The sequence below is a fragment of the Anser brachyrhynchus genome (genome assembly GCF_964034855.1).
Source record: "Anser brachyrhynchus genome assembly, chromosome: 7".
NCBI lineage: Eukaryota > Metazoa > Chordata > Aves > Anseriformes > Anatidae > Anser > Anser brachyrhynchus.
In genome coordinates, this window is record NC_137701.1 from 30,114,859 (window position 1) to 30,134,085 (window position 19,227).

A 19,227-nucleotide genomic window follows, 5' to 3' on the forward strand; every position below is an offset into this window, starting at 1 on the left:
GACCAGAGAAGCCTATTGATATAACAGTAATGAAAAATAAGAAGTAATTAAGGTAAAAAAAAAAAAAAGTAACAAAGGTCTCAGTCTGTAGCTGTGCATTTAACTCACTCCATCCAGAGTCTGCATATGCTAAAAAAGACAGCTTCAAAGTGGCCAAAAGTAGACAGCATCTCAGCTACTCTCCTGTACACACAGCCCATGCTTAGTTGGCCCAGGAATGCTTGGTGACAATAACCCATTGGGCTTGCAAGAGCCTTGTGTATGAAGGGTGCAATCCAGCATTTCTATTGGGAAAGGCCTGCATATATGATCCTGAAGGCTATCAGTAAAATGTCCTTAGTCAGAAAAATGGGGGGGGAAAATATCATGTTTCTGATTAGACTTACAGCTCAGGCACTTATAAAATAATAAATTACCTAAAAAAGTCAAGGAAGAAAAAATACAAACAGCTTGAATAGCAATTTACAAACTTGCTCAGCACAGCAATATTTAAAGCTGTTCTTCATGATATGTCATTTCCAGATAAGTTAATAAAGAAATATAGGAGAGAATCAATTTTTAGTAATCATTACCATGTACAGCAGTGAAACCTCCAGGCTATTCAATTAATTCTAGACCATAATTATGACCCAGGAACAAAATTGTATAAATCAGCATTTTTTTTTATTATTTAACTGTACAAATAAGACTGATCTTGAGTGCAAATCAAGAGTTGTATATTTCACAGCTCTTGCTGTCCCAGAAAATAGGGTCTCCAAGGATTCCAGCCCCTTGAGGCATAAACTGCACACACTTCAAATTCCACAGGGATCACAATAATTATAGTAATTTTTAACTCAACCTGTCACAGTGCCCCAAAGACTCTCAGATTTCTTAATAGAATGCATAAAAGAGAAGGTGAAATTAGCTGGCTAAGCTAGCAAATTCTAGGTGTGAACTAGAAAAGATTTAAAAAAATAAAAATTAAAGTAGAAGAATCTCAAATCCCCCATTCCAATCCATGATCATGCTCACCTGAAAAAAGCCACAACAAGGAGAAGGGATGAGTTTCCTACATCATGTAATGTTTTGCGTTACTAGTGCAATTATCCTTTGTGGATCTCAAAGCACAGTGTGGTTACAGCAGCACAATTACTGCTCAAGCCTTATAATGTTTTAACAGGCAGACCAAGGCTCAGAGGTGAAGCCCCTTACCTAAAAGCATACAGACAGCAAATTTAAAAAATTTCAAACCAAACTCAGGAGTTCAAGAGGTCTCCATACTCTGTAGCTAGATGCACATGAAAAAGGAAACGAGAAATTCACAGACCCTCCAACTAGATGAATTCACAAAACCCTTTCAAAATCAGTGACAATTTGCTTTTGGTCCCCCAGAGCTTTAGGGAACATTGATACCTGCACTTTTTTCAGCTCACTGCTTCCCCCCAGGGTTTGGTCTCTCTTTCATTCATGTTATATATGTTAGTTCGCTTCTCACTTTCAATCCATAATGTGTAAACGTGGCCCTTAGGTTTACTATTTTTCAGTAGAATATTTTAATTAAACAATTATTTGAGAGTAAAATGTACACATCTATTCCTATTGACAGGTGTTTTATAAATTTATTCACTACAGTCTAATCCTTGGTCCTGTTTAGAGACACCAGTCTTGTCAAATAATGACGAAGGAAATGTTCCCTTCTGTGTCAAAGTTCTCCTGCTTCACCCAAAGTCTGATGGTTTTCATCTAGCAAGGATCTGTCTCTGGTGCTACTTTTCTATATATTCCATTAAAAGTGTGGGAAAACAGTCAATAAGTAAACACCAGGAATGACGCAACTTCATGTGCAAAAACCATGCTGCATGTACCTTCTGGTCATAACATGTTTTCACCCACAGCCAGGTCAGTACTAGGATCCTAGAAACAATAATAATAATTATTATTTTTTTTAATAATGAAATGTAAGAGAGTTTGTAACACATGCACAGGCAGCATACGACTTTTAAAAATGTACAAAGGTTTGGAGATTTCTTTAGTAGAGGTAACACTGATTTCTACAAATATAACCTGTGTTGGGAAATATTTTAGTTACAATGAGATTTGACCACAATGAATCTTCATAATGAATAGTAAATGAAGCTCTTTACTGTAATCTACAAATATACTTCACTGTCATTGGTTTAAAAACAAAAAAAAGACGTTAGGCAGTGAACACGTATCTTTGTGTCTAACAATTTCATCTTTCTTCCCAGAATGCCTTCTTTGCAGACATCTCTTTAAAAAAAAAAAAGAATTAACCACACCAGATATCCAACCCAGTTTGTAAACCAAAAGGTTCAGCTAAACTTTCAGACTGTGGATAACTTACCTACATTCCAACACAAACAGCATTTCTAACTTACAGTTAGCTAAGGTTGTAAGCAGTGTCATCCTTAACACGACAAAGATATGAAAGTTAAATCTTAAATATGAAAAAAAGAATGGATATAAGCAGTTTAAGCACTTTGCATAAGTATTCTGTCACCTTTATATTTCATGCATTTTGTTAGACAATATTGACATATGATACTTCACTGTATACCTTCCAATAACAACTTTATCTCCATTTTTGGAAATATATTCATGATACCTTTCAATCCAGATTAATATGCATTTATCTTGTTGACAGCTTAAGTACATAATTTACTTAGATTGATATACATACTCAGGAAAAAAAAAAAGGAAACCTATCTATATATTGTAGCTATCGTCAGTATGACTTAATGATAATAAGAAATTGAGTTTCTAGACTTACCATGAGAAGTCAGTATAGTTCTTTAATATCAAAGTAAGTCAATAAAAGTTTATTCTATCTTCTCTTCCTTTTCTCTTTCCTATTTTAAACTGACTTGTTTAAGATAGTGCTTTAAGAACCATGACATTCAGATTACTGGAAATCAACCAGAAGAACAAATTCCCAAGCTAAGATATCCCAGCACAGAATACTACTCTCTCTATATCTGTTATTTTTTGTTGTTCATCTCAACTTTGACACAGCAGCTTGTGGAGACAGATGAAGGCAAATATGACTGGTGACACATGCTGAGTAATTTCATGTGCCAGCGCTAAGCTCAATCTAGAAAGGTCAATATTCACTCATCGCTGTTGCATGAATGACAGAGAGACCACTGTCAGTTGAAAGCTGTCATTTGGTTCACAGAACTTTTGCCATGTGATGTGCCAAACTGTAGCACAACCTTACACTGCCTACTTGGAACCAAGTCCCATTCTCCAACTAAACCCATGTCCAAAAGAAACATCCTTCAGAAACTGAGATAGCTCTAGGTATATGCAGCAATAGTGATTTCCCCAAGCCACTGCCTGATGGGTAGTTCTGATGCTTTTGCTTGATTGATGTACAAAAAAGCTCCTCCCTCACAGACAGGTAAAAACAAATATAAAGCAATGACTTGCATCCTATCCAACCATTTGAAGCATACCAAAGTATCAGATGTTTCTGAGTACTGTTTCCAGCTTAGTACTGGCAAGTTCCTGATTTAACTCAAAACTCCTGAGAAGGGGGCAATTCCAGAACAGATCTATCAAAAGAAAATATCTTAATCTTTTGTGAACCTCATACACTCCAATTTCTGCAGTTATTCTGCGAGGATATTTGTTTGTTTCTCTTCAAAAGAGGAACCTGCTTTGGCAGGAGGGTTGGACCCAATGATCTTTCAAGGTCCCTTCCAACCCATTCAATTCTGTGATTCTGTGAGGATTTAAGATTAATCTCAGGCATAGATTGAATTTAAATACAATCAAAACATGTTGCTTTAAAGAACTCAATTTTCTGATTTAAATTTTTATAAATACATATATAATAGTGCTCATGCAATAGTTTTTCATGTTTAGTTTCCAAAGTAAGTCGGTCTTGGCATTGCCCAGTTTTAAAGGAGGTGACATGTAGATAGAGATTCTGTTAATTAAGTGTGAGAGTGAATTTCATCTGTATTTCCTTTCCCTTCCTCCTCACACTCGTCTATATCACCAAGGTCCAGATCACATTGCTCACAAAATAAAGCTGCAACTATACCTCTACTCAGAGATAAGGAGTTGCACGGACATGAAGAAAGAACTCCGGTCCAGCCATCATTCCTCCTCCCAGCTGAGCAGCAATAACTATCTCCATGTTGCCTGCTTCAGTTCTATCTTCAGGATGTTACATTAGGGTCTGAACATGAGAGTGATAGCAAACATCTGCATTTTGTCTTTTGTTGCCATGAAAGCTGGAAAATTCTGAAGAATGTGTGTAGCTTAGTTCAAATATGTCATCTCTTCTGTTAAGGTTTATGTTTTTCTTTCAAAGTTGATCAATTGCATACTGACTACAGGAAAGAAGAACCTTTAATTACTTTTCTGATCATTGTATCTTGTTCTCAGCTTCCAGTCCAAGGCTGACAACTGAGCTACAGAAGGTATATTCAGGGGAAGATAGGCTTGTAGTTAATAAATGTAGTTATTCAGATACAAGTTTAAAGAGCGGCTACCCAAAGTCGTATTAATGTCTGGTACAAACTCAAATATTACTTAGTAGGAGGAAAGTGTTAAAATGGACATGCAGAAGTAGATCTCTGTTCTGCTCTGTGGTGGAATAAAAATTCTGCAAGTGTTTCCTTTCTTGATTTCTAAATCATGTTTGGCACAATATAAGTGTGGAGAGATGCATTATCATCTCTGGAAAGAAAGAGCAACCAGAGGGAATGATGTTAAATTATAAATTAAAAAAATAGAGCAGCATTTATCTATAAATCTAATGAGACAGGGTACTGAATATATAACAATCATAGCACAGTTTAAAACAAAATGAAAATATGTAGTTATTCAGAGTGTAAATTGGACTTGAACAGTGCATTATAAAATTTGATATATAAAATGGGTTAAAATAAATAAAAAAACATAATGCAAAGCTTATTAACCAACTTGTGAACAGCATTAAACAACTACAGGCATATGCTCACTCTGATCTCAGCCTTTGTTTTTTCACATTCCCAGCTAGTCTCTTCACAGGGGGTACAGAAGAGAGGCGTTGGATAATGAGAAAAAGTTCTTGGATCTAAATTGGAGAATGATATTATTCAAAAGACCTCACATTTAATGTTGTTTTGTTTTGTTATGCTAGCATTCTTCAATGGTGCTCTACAATTTGGTATACAGGCACACTTCTCAGCTTGCAGATTACAATAATTTTCCAGGTTCTAGTCTGCACATTTGTTGGAACAGGTTCTGATCTCTGACTTCTTATCAAATATACCTGTACTGGACACCATGGATCAAGCAGAGCTCGCAACTTATTGTGTCACAAGCTAAATTTAAAAGAAAAATCATCCAAGTTTTAAGTAGCACTGAGTGTGATGGACCGTATCTACTCTACCTTGGGTAATACAGCTAGCTACATGGGAGCTAGCTAGCTACCTGGGAGACTAGGTAGAGCTTTCTTGTGTCTGTTTGAAGTTTGATAAAATATTCACTGGAAGCTTTTCCAGGTTTATTGTTATAGTGACTAGATTCAACTGAGACAGATTATAACAGGCTGGATTTGTATTGTTCTTCTACTATAATGAGTACCTGTGAGTGAATAAACACACTATATTGAGTGTATTTCTCCTACAGTAGATACCTAATGGGAAAAATAGAAGAATGGTTTGAGTTGGAAGGGATCACAGAATCATAGAATATCCCGAGTTGGAAGGGACCCATAAGGATCATCGAGTCCAACTCCTGGCATCACACAAGTCTACCCAAAATTTTAGACCATGTGACTAAGTGCACAGTCCAAATGCTTCTTAAATTCAGACAGGTTTGGTGCCGTGACTACTTCCCTGGGGAGCTTGTTCCAGTGTGCAACCACCCTCTCAGTGAAGAACCTCTTTCTGATGTCTAGCCTAAACCTCCCCTGCCGCAGCTTGACACCATTCCTGTGGGTCCTATCACTGGTGATTAAGGAGAATAGGTCAGCGCATTCCCCTCCACTCCCCCTCGCGAGGATGACAAAGATCATATTACAGCTTCCCCTACATGGACCTGGATACAAGACAACATTGTTGACACCTCCATTCAACCTAGCCTGGAAAGCTTCCACGGATGAGACATCCACAAATTATCTGGGCTCCTATTCACCCTCAGGCCTGGCCCTCGCCTTCAGCTCGGGCTTCGCCCTCAGGCCTGGCCCTCGCCTTGGGCTCATAAGTCTTGGGAGGGCTGCTATCACTAGTAGATACAATGTCAGTCTGTATGCAGCCTTAGACAAGGTTGCTGAAACCCATCTAGCCCATGGTTCCTCTGTTCTACTCCTCTCTCAAGGAAGTCTTCTTGTTTATTGTGACCTACAGAGTAATATTATTTATGAATTGTGCTATGGAAATTCATGGTATCACATCTGTTAATTAAGCCATGTGCATGGCCCACCTGCCCAGGATGGAAACTGAAAACTTATGTCCACAAAATAAAGTAGTTTTTATGCAACAAATGCATTAATACTCATTTTTTAAGGGATGTCCCCAACTATAGATACAATTACTGTGAATGTTGGTTCAGGTTCCTTCCCCTCTGTACAACAAGTGATGTAAAGTACCAAGACACAGCATACTTTTTGTGAGGAGCTACTCAAAACTCTTCCAGTCTCCTATGCTGTCTAAAAAGAAGAAAAAAACTAAAAACACTGGTCCAGGAAAAGACTATCTTCCAGAGATCTGAAATTATCTTTTTGTGCAGAGAATTGGCTGCTGATCACTTTGCACACCCATACATTTAACTCTGGGCCTTATTTACACTCATGTCAGATCATCTTCGGCATGATTTTTTGCAGCAACCAGGTACGTTGTACAATGCTCCAGAAAAGTATCTGCAGTTATTCCTGTATGCTTATACAAAGTAGATTAGGGAATGAGTTTGTTAGTCATCACAACTTTCACAAAATTAGGGAAATAGACAACGAAAAGGACAGATTCATTCTCTCAACGTCAAAGATCACACAAGATAGAGAAAAAAAAATAACTGATTTTATATGAAAGGTTTCTCCTGTGGGGAAGAGAGCTTGCCTTTTGTCTCAGACTTTGTTAAAAAAGTAGAATTTCCAGGAGAAAACTCAGCCTGCTTTCCCATCATTTGCTTACCTCATAAAATATGCAAGACAGTGCTGGCAATGAACCTTGCATCAATTCATCAACATGCCATTCCTGAAGATTCAACCTTCATTGTACAGGATAAGAGTCACCATCAGATAGTAAGTTAGATCCATACTGATGCTCTCAGTGCATCAATAATTAAACAGGACTTTCAACCACATCGCTTAATATGACAAAATATTTCTTAAGAATTGTGAAATTATCACCCCCCAAAAAATTACCAAGATTACAAAGAACCCATCATGCTCAATGGCGTGTGTTCAGAGACATAGAGCATTCCTTCCACTTACTTTAACACAGCAGTAGTATTCAATGGCTTCAGGCTGTAATTAACAGCACAAAGCTCTCTTACTGGGAGACAGGATAACAATTCAAGAAAGTATATCTATATTCTGCAGCAGGTTCCTGAGATGCTCAGGGTTTAAATAGCTTTTAAAGCAAACCTAAAGGATGTTGCAAAAATTATGGTTAGTACAGGTGAAGAAAATGAACAGAATCCAAGCACTAATATAAGAAATTAACGCCCCTAATTAATTTTGCTGCCTTACCCTACTAAGTCCAATCAAAAATGTTGCAGTGTAAGTTAGTCTCCACAGTTTGGGGAACCAAACTACTCCTAATGCAAATATCACCCGTTCTCTTGGAAAAATATTAGAGTTGGAAGAAGTACCTGGTAGGATGCTCCTGGCCGTAGAGTTCACGTGAAATATTTTGGGAAGTTCTTCTGTACATGGAGGAGGGGAAAAAAAAAAAAAGACTTTTGTAAAGGTCAGATGCTTATCCTTCAACCTGCCACTGAATGTTGCACAAAGCTTGCAATTCCTTCATGCCATTCCTGGTGACTTCTTAGGAAAGAGAAATGGAAGATGCACAGGTTGAACAAATTGTTTTGATGATGGCAGCATGCTACCAGACATCTTTCCCAAAGGTCCAATCTTTCCTTCTTCAGTAAGTGGAAAGAGATAAGGTGAGAGAATAGCTGTGCTCTCATTGTGTGTCAGTGCTTAAGGACATTTTCACATGATCAGAAACATCTGAGTCATCCCAGTTCAGCTCATTCATAGCCCATCTGTAGACCACCACTATGAAAATTATCTCACTGTCAGTTCATTGCATCCAAGAGACTTTTTTTTTTTTGTAGTGTTAATGCAGAAAATGGACTGGTTGCGATAAGCAGACCAGTTTATTCTGTTTCAATTGAGATCCAGGACAAATTACTGAACTTTTTTTTTTTTTTGACAAAATTGCTACATGGAAGAAGAGAACAATCTTGTAAGATAGTTTTGGTTTCCTGACGTCTTGGCCTTTCCCAGTCATGGCAAGAGTGTCCTTTCTCACTAAACTGTACTAGTCACACCATGCAGTCTTTAGAAGAACTGAGCTGTGCAGAATTACACTCACCTCTACCATTTACAGGTGAAAGTGGGAACCTCTTATGGTTGAAACAACTGAGTGGAATGCCTGATAAGTGCCCAAAACTGTAGCTTTAGCTTTCCTATGATGTGGGAAAACCCTGTCTTCATCTCATTCCCTGACCCAGTTTGGAATCCCTAAAAAACAGGCTGAAGGTAACTATTTTGTTCTTCCTGGCTATTTTTTACTGTAAACTGACTGGGAAAGGAATTCTCTCCCACCAAGTGCCTATCTAGTGGCTGTCACAGAAGAATCCTGTTAGCTCAGATTTTAGACATTCTTTTGATGCTACTGCTAATAATAACAGTAAGAAATGTCATTTCTCTCATCAAGGAACTTGAGCCTCAGTGTACTTTGCAGCCCATATTCTTACTAGCTTCCTTTTTTCCACAGAAATTAAAATGGAAATGTCAAAGCAACTGCAGCAGCAAGCAGTGCCTAAGTACAATCAGTGTAATACAGATGCTAGAACATTTAATCTGTAGCTTTAAAAAAAAATACTACTTTCTTTGTACATAAATATGGATTTTGTTGCTATCTTAGTAGGAAGAAAAACCAACAAGAATGCAAAGCTTTTCTTACTTCCTACCTGGAAAATGTGAAGGATCAATATTTAAAAGCTTTTTTTTTTTTTTTTGGGGTGGGGGGGGGGAGGTGTTTAAAGAAATGTTAACTCCTTGGGACTAATTCAATTATCAGTTAGAAATAGCTTGTGATATCAGCTTTCATACAACTATTCAATATACTAAGAACATTTTTTTTGAATATCTGGAAAGTGATTTAAAGCATCGTTTTCTGTCCTGTTTCCATTTACAGAACATATATTTTTTCTAATGTTGCTCCTAATAAGTGAAGAGACAAAATGTAGAAATAACAGCAGAACTAATGGTGTTATAACATCCCTTTAGAACTCAGTGCCAGTGGTTGGAGTCAGCTGCAAGTTCTTCACCTTCCTTCATCTTCAAAATATGAAGAGTTTCTGGTAGGAAAGCATCAGTTCAAGTGTACAACAAGCATCAGAGCAGCCAGGTCAGTGTATACTCGGGAGACTGTGGTGAGACTGATTTACGCTGCAATTTCTCCAAGGCTGTAGTATCACGAGATTCCAACTTCACAGGTCATTTCTCTCCTGGCCTATTCCTCCCTCCTGCTTTCTGCTCCTACACCCCTAAAACAGCACTCTCACTGTTTACTGGTATAAATATTTGTGGGACAATGCAGATTGTACTAAGGTTAAAAACAGTCCTTCATTTATTCTCAGGGCAGCTTTGCCTCTAAATTGCAGGTATTGTAAAACTGTGACTTGAACTATGTGAAGACAGGAAAAGAGAATCCTAGAAGATGCGCTTGTGAACAGAACAACCTCATTCAGCATATTTTTAACTTCCCTTCCATAGTAGCCATTTAAACTGTTCTATACTCCTGACATCATTATGGAAGGTGGTGAGAAACACAACACCCACCTCAGAGAGATCAGACATTCAATATGAGAACATTCATTAACATTCATAAGCAATTCTGAAAAAAATGTGTTTTTTTTTAAATGTGATTTATGAACCACTATTTAAATCAGGAAAAAAAGACAAATCAGAAACCGAGTCCTGAATTCTCAGAAAGAGAATTGAACCAGAAAGAAAATGTGAACCAGTTTCTGCTTCACAGAAACAAGCTTCAGCCTAAGTAATAATATACTTATTAGAAAAAGAATTGAAAACTACTATTTTCTTCATCTCCTTGTGCCAGTTAATTGTTGTTTTACCAGATTATCAGATCTATTCCCAAAATGAAAAAAAAAAATTTGAAAGGTTCAGCTTCAGGTTTGCTGGGGTAAATGAATTGCGAAACTGCAATGGAATTGCTGTCAAAGATGCATGTCGAGAGTGACATTAAAAACTTCACATAAGTTCTGGATGGATTTCCTTGTTGGCAAGCAACCTTGGAGAAGACTCAAGAGAGGTTTTGACAGCAGCATGTGATATGTTTGAAGAATAGCTTGGAGAACAGTCAACACTCAACCATCATCTCCACTGGGTTAGGCTCAGAAAAATTCCTGAATTGCAGATACAGACTTCTAATGTTAAACTTTAAATCCAGTGCTGGTGTTGAAAGCATGAACACCATGCAAAACTATGGATCATAAAACCTAAAATGATTCATAGCAAACAAATAAAGGTTGCTGTATTAAATAAAGGGAATAATTATTTCTCAGAATAAGGATAGACTTCATCCATTTTAAGAGGCCTAGTTGTCTGAACAAAGTACTTATTAAACATGTTGTACTTACTAAACATGATTGAGAACATTTGCTGGACAGCAAGTGTTCTCAAAAGACCCACCAGTTCTGCAGCAGCCTCACAAGGGTAAAGGGGTCATTTTGATCCTGTCACCCTGAATCTGGCTACTGACAGTTAGAGAATGTAAATGCAAAAGTAAATAAAACTTTAGAAAAGTACACACTATGTTTCACTATCATATCTTTCACACATTATCTTCTCCCTAACATGTCTTTTATGTCCAAGCTAGATTTCAAATGATTTCCAGTAATTGGAATAAACCCTGGAGAAAAACATAATGTGGCAATGAAGTATCCCTACAAAAGCTTCATTCTAAAGCATTGAAAACACTTAATAGGAGGAAATGATTCCCTGGGTGCTTTGTTTAAAAAAAGTAGTATCATACATCCACTTCTTTTTAAATCTATGTTATTCTTTTGTCTCTAAGGAATAATATATGTTTATAAGAAGGAATACCATAACATCAGGCAGCTAGTAGGAAAAAAGAATACAAGTATTTAATTTATACCAAAACATGAGAAAGCATGGCAAACAGGGCAAAAGGTTTGCTCCCTTATCTGCTTCAGCTGTCTCAATCTTAGAGAATGACCAAGACTGCCAAAATACACTGAGAACTTGGTGCTCTCTCAGACGTAGCTGCTGATACTTATACTATTTCCATCCTCTGGGAGAAACTGCAGCCACAACAAGGTGATGGTCACCTATTTCTGCAGATAAAGCCAGGCATTTTCTCCTCCGGGCTAATTAGGATATAGCAGGGACACAACCATAAGTGGTCCCCAAGGAAATCAGAGCTGCTGCCATATAGTAGGCTGGGTTCCTATAGCAGAATAACCCATTTGCAAGTTGGCTGAAATCCACAGACCTCCTGTATTTTGGCTTTGCCATCAATACCTGCCTGGGATGAACAAAATAGAGGCTGTCCTAGACAACTGTCTCTATCAGCTGCAATTTAGTTTTTGTTTTTAAAAAAATGCTGCAGAAACACTATAAAATTCAGAGCACAGAGAAAAAGCTTTCATTTCTCATTGAGGCAGTAGAAGCGACATGTTCATCCATATGAATCCTGACAGTGTTACAGTTGTGACCAGCTCTTCTTTCTCATGTGTTTGCTAACCAGGTCTTAAAAAAAGACATCACTGAGGGACTGCAAGATTGAAAGCCCATTGGAAATAGGATATAAAAGGAGCAGACTGAATATGCAGTTTTTTTACATTACCTTCTTGGCTAGATCTCAGGCTTTCTGCATGCCAAATAAAGACATAAAGAGTGTTTCCCCCTGTCCTTCCACCACTTCTCTATATTCCATGACTAATTTCCTATGATAAGGACAAAGAAGAAATAACCGGGTTGGTTTCACAGTTGAAGAATCTGTTTTCTGTTAGCAAACAACCAGCTCAGAGTTTTCTACCTGGGCATTTGGTCAACAGCTGCATTTAAAAAAGCATATATAACCTTAAAAACAGAAGGAGCTATCAGGAATAACAGCCTATAAAGCAAGCTATAATTCTGCTGGCTCATGAAAGTACAACAGAAGATCTAGACCAGACAACCATTAAGATTAAAACAAGGCAAATGGGCTGTGTGTTTAAATCAGGAGAAAGTGAGCAATGTAGCTCCAGAAGGCCCCTCTCTGCCTTCAGTGAAATATTTCAGAACTTGCCTGGATACACTTTTGTCTCCAAAGCAAAGAGAAAGACAGAGCATGTCACTAGTGGCCATGTTACTAAACAGGAAAAAAAAAAAAAAAAAGGAAATATAGAGCAATGCAATTAGTGTGACTCATGACAATGATTAAAACTTGGTACCATATTTATCTGAAATTCTTTTGCTATAGCGTAAAGAGTAGTTGTGATTGTAATGACATCAACTTGACTACCACAAGTTATTATCAAAGAGAAATTAGTGAGCTGCAGGATGAATAATGTAATGGTCATGATAGATTAAAATTTGTCCTGTTTGATGCATTCCAAATACAGTGTGTGGTTACACAAGTTGTGTTGGCCAGGTGATCTAGTGTCTGAGTTTTAACATAAGATATAGCAACTTGAGTTCAACATTAGAAAGGGACGAAACTGAAACAGAGAGAGAATAACGGTATTTTGCACTCAGCAATCTTTTATTCTGGCATTTGTGCAGTCAAAAGGTACCCATTCTGACCCAATGTCAACATCAGCTCATGGTCCTAGCTCTTTAAGAATGAAGTAGCCCAAGTGACATCAAAATAGACCAGGATGCTACAGACAGCTCTGCCTCAGAGCAAGTATTAGTTTTCTGTGGGAGTGTGGCCATGGGGGTCGACAAGCCCCATGGTTGGTGATAACATCGGACTCTAAACGATGAGACCATCAGGAATGTAAAGAGTTTAGAGGGAACAAAGAAGGGTGGCTCAGGAGATGCCTTGTTGTCTCAGGTTGCTTGTTCTCCAGCCGTTAAGGCACAGAAGTTGCTGGGTGTTTGCTGTTGCCGGGCAAAGTTGTTGACCAATGAATAGTTAGTGGAAAAGTACTGCTGTGGGGCAAATAGTATAAGGGAGCCTGTCCTCAATATGGGGAAGCAACAAGGGTAATGAAGTTATGTCCTCAATATGAGAGATGAAATTAGGCCCTCAGTAAGAGAGAGTTGAAGTTATGTCATCAATAAGGAAGTAGCAATTACTGATACTAAAAGAACCCTGGTGTCCATGTGGTCGCTTCTCAAGTTATCCCACTGGGGATAACTGAAACTCAGGATAGAGCACAGACTATGAGCACAGGTGAGATACACACAGGATAGGAAGGAAAGTGTTAGTGAAGAAGGAAAAGGATATACAGAAAAGTTTTTATTCTCGTTGATTTGTTTTCAGTGACTTTGGACCTAGGAGGTCTGGGGAAGAAGGGAAACATCTAGTAGTCACTAATTATGGTAGTGTGAGAAACACTATGTAGCCAATAACTTAGGCTCAGGCAAGGACCTCAGTGAAGTAGTAATTTAATCATGACTGCAATGGTGGGCACTCTGCAAGCAGGAGCACACCTACTGGTTCCAAAACAGTTTATATACTTTTTGATGACAGGACCCTCCCATTTCCCCACTGAGTGGGTAATCCAGGTTCACAATCTATCTGATGCTTCACAGAAAATGCATGGCCTTCAGTTGCCGGCCTGTTAAATTTCAGATTTCTTTTGACTTTTTTTTTTTTACTGCTTGAAGTGGTAATGTTTCTTCACTTATCTGACTTGACTTAACACCGTGATTTTCACCTAATTGTTCTAAGGAGTCTGGTTGTCTGCATTTTACAGGGTTGTCTGCTAAGTTTTCTTATCACTGCAAGCATATCTCAATACCCCATTCCTTACCTTTAAACAATGTAACTCTGCAAAAACAACATTTTTATTCCCACAGTAGTATCCATTTCCCTCAGGTAATTTTTAACACTACTCAGCTGAATGCAACATCTTCAGCTGAAGAAATATGGGATACTTGAAACTATAGGGAAAGACAGCAGAAGTCTTGTCCTTCTAAACGAGAGAGCACCAAGTGTACTGAACTGCCCAAGGGAAGCTTGAATTAATTTCTGTTGCTAATTTTGGGCAAATTCCTCATTAGTTTACATTTCCTTTTTTTTTTTTTTTTCCTCTGATCTCTTTCAGAAGAAGTCAGGATTGTACCCTCCTGCTGGATTTGAATAGTGAAGGTCTTATGGATACTTTGAGATTTTTCTTAGCCAGTTGCTAGATGAAAATTCTCCAGACATCACCCCACCAAATGCTTGTACTAGAGGTAACAAATTGCATTCCTAAAACAGGGAGACATAAGTGACAGTAAAGAGATTTCTGCCTTCCACTTGATCCTGGGAAGTGGAAGCTGAACATATGATTTCAAGTTCTTCCAATGCAGAAGTTATTTTTGTTCCACTGAATTGTATTTTCATTGCTGGGGAAAGCAAGCATTGAATATTCACAAGGTTGAGAACTCCAAGAGGTGACAGGAGAAATTCTGTGCCATACACAATAAATTGAGTAACTAAACCCCATGCGCGCCCCTCCAGCAAATGCTGCCAAGCTCCAGCAATCTCAGCTCCAGAGTAAAGTCATTTCCATATCCCATAATGAAGGATGCATAAATATTTGTTATTACCATTAATTTATTAAAGAGGCACATACACTGGCAATCAACATCATTACAACCTAGAAGGAATTTGTTGAAAATCATGAGGGGGCAGAGCAAGAAAAGTTAATTGCCCACACAAACCCTAACTTCAAACAAGGACTCTGTAGAGGGTTAGACTTTTAATGGTATTTGTGAGGGTAGAGTCAGATTTAATTAACCGACTAATGCTTAAGTATTCCTGCAATAGCCTAGCTTGGAGACAGAAGAACAGGGCCCAAAATCTAACTGACCTGCACTGAGTGTGGTATTTTAGAACAGACTCACAGAAAATCTACCTCTGAACTTCTGTGGACATGCAGAATTTGGAAAAGCCTCCTCTCTACTCCCTTTGCATGTAGGAAGGATTCTCTATTACTGTCCTTTTTGTGAAATCTTTTTTTCCCCGCTCAGAACATCTGTGGGAAGCCTCCAGACAGTTAGAAAGCTCTTTAGTCTACAGTCATACACTTGCACAACATGCAAGCACAGAGGGGAAGTGCCTTCCTCAGCCAATGTCTCAAGTACAACGTAGAAATTATTTTGAGGACTGTGGTGGTGGAAGGGGCCCAGCTGCCCCAGTCAGTGACTGGCACCTGCACTTGTGGATTACAGAGCAAATTCCCCTTAAATACCCACCACCTGCTGGGAAGTTTCAGCCCCTATAGGTAATCCTCTATAAGCAAAGAGAAAGAAAGATAAACCCTAGGGCAATGCTGCACTAGTGCTGGATGAGCCTTGCAGCAAGTAAATAGCTGATCCTCCCACACCATTAAAACAGAACTTTTAGGTTGATTTGCAGCCTGCTAGAAGGCTAACAGAAACACTTGGCTCTCTTTCAGAGCAGATTACATGACTAGCCCAGAAATCTGCCTGGAACCAAGACTGGCTTTTCTGGAAAGACCGTTCATTGAAATATTTTGTCATGAAAGCCTTAGTACCATGAGAAACATTGTCCAGATGAAAGGATGTTTCATTTCTTATTTCAAGAGAAATTTGTAGGTTGCTTCCACCCACAGACTCAGCCAAAGTTGCAATGATCCCTTCCAGAATATTGGATTTAAAGAAAACCAAACTCCTTAGAGTTTCGTCAAGCTGAGTAGCCTAAAATCCTCATAGAGTAGACCCTGAGGAATATTTCATTGAGAGATTTACAAGAGCTTCGAGGACTAGCATAGCTAAGGATTGCTTACCCTGTGGATGTGACTGCTTTTGGAGCAAAGGTTTAGAGCTCAGCACACTTGAAATCAGTCTTTGGGGAGAGGCAAGTGTGGCAGGGGGCTGTGGATCTGAAAGCATATTTCAGTCCCCTGCAGGTGGCCAGGGCTACTTAACACTCCTGATTTTTTTTTTTCAGAAAGCCAGAGGCTTTTATAGCTATACTCTGTATGCATCGAAAACATACCTGGGAAAAAGGAATAAAAGAAAACTCTCTCTCCTTTCTCACTTCCAATACTTGCTGTTGAGCCTTGAAGGTGATGCCGCTTCTGTTCTTTTACTTTCTTTTTCTCTCCAATCATGCAAACTCACAGGACACCTGAGAAACTTGACTTTGAATCACTACCCTCATCATTAGGCTGTCTTGAAGATGCCCTGCCACCCCCAAACTCTTCATCTCCCATGAGCCTTCCCTCCTCAGCTTCCTTTTTGCCAGCATGCCATAGCCTCACAAAAGGAAGCATGTTTTATATATGACTTACTGAGCATTCAGGTGTTGGCTCTTGTTGGCATTAATTTGCTGCCTTGGTAAATAATTTAGAGCTTCTTAGCTGGAGGCACACAGCTGGAACAAGGCAGTCACCACTGAAAAACCACAGATGGGTTACCCACTCGAACAAATCCTGCCTGGCACTGTGGGTGCTTTTACTAAGCACTAGGCACTAATAATTTCAAGTCCATCAGCATTGAAATCCCACCCTGCCCACTATTATCTTTTATGTTGTGGTAGTGTCTAGAAAACCCATCTCTTGCTCACTGAAATACCCCATAACAGGCAGCAGGAGGATAACAAAAGGCCAGAAGCATAACAAAAGACCAGCCACACCTCCCCAGAGACAGTCCAGGTGCTAGGGATGGAATGAAAAGAAAAATAAATAAATAAACAGTCTGGTCTGTCTTTGCATTTGATCCTTGTCTTCCTCCACTCTTTCGCTTCCTTGTCTTACTGCATCCAGGCCCTGCCTTGTATCTTTCTGTACGCAGATGTCCTTGGGATCCCCCTTCCAGGGAATATTTACTCAAGTCAACCCTTACCCTTTTGTCTTCCTCTTGTTTCTGTCTGAATTATGTTGTCCTCACTGCAGCTACAGGACTTTTCAGGAGACACATTAGTAGGAAATGGAGAGGGTTGGGGTGACACACAATGGGGTTGCAAGGTTGGACTGCAGTGTGTAGGGGAAGAGGTCATGACCAGAGCTGTAGGAAAGAGGATGGTATCACAGACCACAGAGAAATACCAGGAGTCTCGCTGAAATCGATTTGGTGGTAGCCAGGAACCTGCAAAGCCCCACACTGTCTTAATGGTTAAAAAATCTCCTGGTCTCAAACACACACCAAAAAGGAGCAGATGCTAATGAACTTCTGCCTCTACCTCTGTGGATTCCTACATTTTTTGTCCCAGACCTATGTTCTTTTCCTTATTAATGGATATTTACCTGCCTGCATTCAGAAGAAAAACCTAGCCTGATTTTTCCAGCCTTGTTTTCTCTTCTCATTCCTGTCCATAATGCTGATGAGGATCTTAGTTACCTTTGCTAGTTGCTAGTTACCTGATGGGGGGCTTAGTTAACTTTGCTTAACATCAGCTGTTGCTGCAGACTGATACAGTGAGGAGCTGACTGCTTTATGTACAAGTGCCTGTAAAAGAATGGTAATAAACCATACCCTGTCTGATTTATTTAACAGTTTGTTAACATCTTTCTGTAGAAAAACAAGCAACACTAAATAATTCATGGGAAAGCAAGAAAAGTCAGCCCTTGGGCCCATCATGGTGCACACACTGGAGTGACACAAGGAAAATGATTGTGCCCACAGACAGCAGCTCATGTCAGCCCCACAGAGAGACTTCTGAGTAGCCCACAGCTCAGCACAACCTCAGTTCTCTGCCAGTCTCACCTCCCACCAAGTAATCCACTGCTGGCAGAGTTTCCTCCCAACACCAGCAATGTTTCAGCCTCCCACCAAACTACTGTGGATGTCCAAGTTGTATATGCCAACATTATCACCTCAGCTGAAGCTTCCTTTGGCACATGTTACGGCATCATCTAATGACAGCCAGTACCAGGGAAGCCTGCCTGGGAGTGCTGTGCTCTTTCATCCTGAATATCTAATTTAGTGAAAATGATAGCTTACAAAATGGGGAAGGTTATTATAATAAAATTACAATGAAGCTTCCTAGTCTACCCTAATTAATTGCGTTACTTTGGATTTAACTAGTGATTCCCCCAGGATCACAGCAGGAATAACTAATGTGGAGACCCTGATTAAACAGGTCAGTTCCCGTTCATGTACCATTGAAAAAGTCTGTGTCTTTTTCTTGACACTTTGGCAGGGCTGTAGAGTAAAAGGGCTGGGTTTGTCATTATAAGATGGTGAAACAGCAACATTCCTGTTGTACTGAATACTGAAACTGCAAGAGTTGTAAACATTGCTGTCCTGATGTGGGAAAGTGGCAAAGTCCCTGTGGGGTAATTATGTCTCATCATGCTAAAGAAAGGTCATAATGAAATGTTAATTTCTCTAACACACTCATAAACTCTTTGAACCATGATCTCTTAGTAGAGAGCACCAGTTCTGTGCTGCAGCATTTCCCATTTGACAGCATCCTCACTAGCAAAACAGGGCATCCAACTCATCAGAACAGTGCTGGACTGTCAGAATGGACACTTGTGACTCCACCATGTAGCTGTGGGGATTCGATTTATGCTTTCACAAGAAGTGCTTTTATTCTCAAGATGGCAATGGCAGGACGAGCTGAAGGAGTCAGGCTGAACATGCGTTAAGGAAATTCAGACATCACTTGAGATTAGTCTGAGCTGCATTTGAGTTACTTCAAAATGAAAATGACAAGGGTGCAAGGACACCAGGGTAAATAGAACATCTCATGGCGGGCTGGCTAGAGGTGTCTGGATGGCAGGACTGAAGAGCGATGTGGAATGCCTTACTGAGATTCTTCTCTCAGGGTAGAGGTGAGGTTACTCTTTAGAAAGGCAATCTCTTCACTAATGGTTAGCAATAATAACTCTTTGCCC

General features: G+C 39.2%; 1 long non-coding RNA gene across 1 annotated transcript; it reads right to left on the reverse strand.

The window, feature by feature from the left end:
• Window positions 1-49: 49 nt before the first annotated feature.
• LOC308198434 lies at window positions 50-16,666 on the reverse strand. The gene is made up of 5 exons (XR_013953912.1): window positions 16,383-16,666; window positions 7,813-7,866; window positions 7,433-7,585; window positions 7,131-7,206; window positions 50-1,896 (listed from the first exon to the last, which is right to left on the reverse strand). It is a non-coding gene; the product is annotated as an uncharacterized lncRNA (long non-coding RNA).
• Window positions 16,667-19,227: the final 2,561 nt, after the last annotated feature.